The sequence below is a fragment of the Pteropus vampyrus genome, unplaced genomic scaffold, assembly GCF_000151845.1.
Source record: "Pteropus vampyrus isolate Shadow unplaced genomic scaffold, Pvam_2.0 Scaffold85, whole genome shotgun sequence".
Classification (NCBI taxonomy): domain Eukaryota; kingdom Metazoa; phylum Chordata; class Mammalia; order Chiroptera; family Pteropodidae; genus Pteropus; species Pteropus vampyrus.
Genome location: NW_011888866.1, coordinates 6,698,236 through 6,700,413, shown reverse-complemented (window position 1 = coordinate 6,700,413; position 2,178 = coordinate 6,698,236). Strand labels below are relative to the sequence as shown.

At 40.2% G+C, this 2,178-nt stretch overlaps 1 protein-coding gene and 1 pseudogene across 2 annotated transcripts in view; one reads left to right on the top strand and one right to left on the bottom strand.

The window, feature by feature from the left end:
- The window catches only part of CGNL1 (cingulin like 1), a 157,327-nt gene that overhangs the window by 22,206 nt on the left and 132,943 nt on the right, over positions 1 to 2,178 (top strand). The gene's annotated exons all lie outside the window — the stretch shown is intronic.
- Positions 879 to 997, bottom strand: LOC111742081 (annotated as a pseudogene).

Genomic DNA, 2,178 nt, shown 5'->3' with positions numbered 1-2,178 from the left:
TTCATGTTAGTTCATTTTCCTGATTTTGGAATTTTATTTCTTCAAGTGGTAAGACTAAATATTTAGCTTTTAAATTGAGATTTCAATAGGGACACATTTCCTAGACAATGAATAAAATTTACCTTTTTCATTCTTAGTGATCTCATTTATCATGGAGATATCTTTTAAGTGCCAAAGTTGTCTCATTCCTATATGAAATAGTTGTGGAAGTTGCTGTGCTTCTAATTCTCATGACTGCTCTTTGTGGTTCTCCTGTCAGCGTCTGTAACTGATAAGACCTGTTTGCTTCCACCGCAGCTTCCACTTCTATGTATTGCTTCTACTTGGCCTTGGGTTAGGGATTGTAATTTCCAACTGTGTAGGGGTGTATGTAAGAAGAAAAGGAAGAAGGAAGCTGACGTTGAATTATTATGTGTTGGATGCTGGGTTAGAGACAGCCTGTTGCCTAAAAGGAAACTGTGGGCTTTTGAGCATCACCATTTTACATGCTCAATGGCCATATCAGCTTCCATTTATTTTTTCTTTCTCATTATAATAACATTGTAATAAAAATTAAAGCATTACAAAAATGTGTGATTTAAATCGAAAGCACCCTAGTTTATCACCCCAGTCATAACTATTCTTTAAGAATTCTGTAAACATTTTTTTTTAGATTTTTATGTAACTTTATACATATGAGTAACTTTATAGAAATGAGGCTACTCTATACATAAATTATTTTGATACTTTAAAAAACAGCATATCTTGATACTTTCCATGGCTGTGTATATAAATCTTATTTTTTAATAGCTTCCTGGTATTCTGTGATATGGATGTAGCATGGTTTAGCTAACCTATTAATGGGCATTGAAGTTATTACAAACACCTTTTTTTTTTAATGCCTACAGCACCTGGTATTCCTCTGTGGTCTCCCATCCAAGTACTAACCAGGCCCGACCTTTCTTAGTTTCTGAGATCAGACGAGATGGGGCACATTCAGGGTGGCGTGGCTGTAGACATAAACACCTTGTATATAAATATTTATGCACTTAGAAGTGTGTTTGTATAAGTCTTCTGTTTGGGGTTAATTACTAGAACTGAAATTGCTGGATTAGATGGTGTGTATATTTAAAATTGGATATCGTCTGCCATAAATGTACCAGTTTCACTTTTGTTCCTAAATACGTATCAAAAGCCATTTCTCCATATGTCCTTGTCTTTTCAAAGCACAAACAGAGTCAGAAGCAACAGGTGAGATATTTTTGAGTTTCAGTTTTCAGTAGAAAGAGAGACCTTTTTTCCAGGGTGTGAGAAGCAAGAAAGAGGAGAAATGGATTTATCTTTGTCAAGAAGAGAGGTGGACAGGGCTCGGAGAAGGAGGGGGAACAAATAGAAGAAAGAAGACACCAGGGAAAATGCTAGTCTTCTACCAGAAGCAATCTCTCCTGTGTCCTCTGGTCTCAACAAGGGTCACGTCTGGCCTGGCCCAAAGGTTTTCCTTAAATCTTTGTCCTTCTTTGGACCATTTCAGGATAATTCTTGGGGAACTTGAACCCTCCTTGTTTTCACGAAGACATCAATCACTGTTCTTAATTTTTAGCAATAGTAACTAACCCTGGTAGATCTAAGCGGAGAGAGTATACTGTGAGGATATTGTAAGGCTCGCAGAATTGTTGGGAAAGTGGGAACCAGGCTGTGGAAATGGGCAGGGACCGAGGGAAGCGAGGTAGGTAGGACCACAGCCTGGTTCCGCCATAGGCACACTCTTATTAGGACAGGCCTCTGGGGCCAGGCTGCACATGGGACTCAGCCCCACTCCCTAGCTGCTGGGGAGGTGGGCAGAGATGAGAATTCGGTATTTTCATTCCTACCAGTCGATGGCGGACCCCGCCTTACTTCGAGACTCCTATGCGTGGTGGAGGATTCCCCAGCACAGGGAGGGATTGTGTTCAGATGCCGACTGAAATATGGATCATCTCTAGCCTCCCTCCGTAGGTTGAGATCTCTGAAAGTGGATATAGATGTAGATATATAGATACAGGTCCATGCACACTTATATTTTAAAATCACTCCTTAAGCTCCCCACTTTAGGTGGCATTACAGCACCAAGAAGCACACTTTTTTGAAGATGTTGGGTCTAATTGCTGGGGTTAGGATCCTGCAGACAGTTGTACCACGTGTTCTGGTGGCCAGATAAGT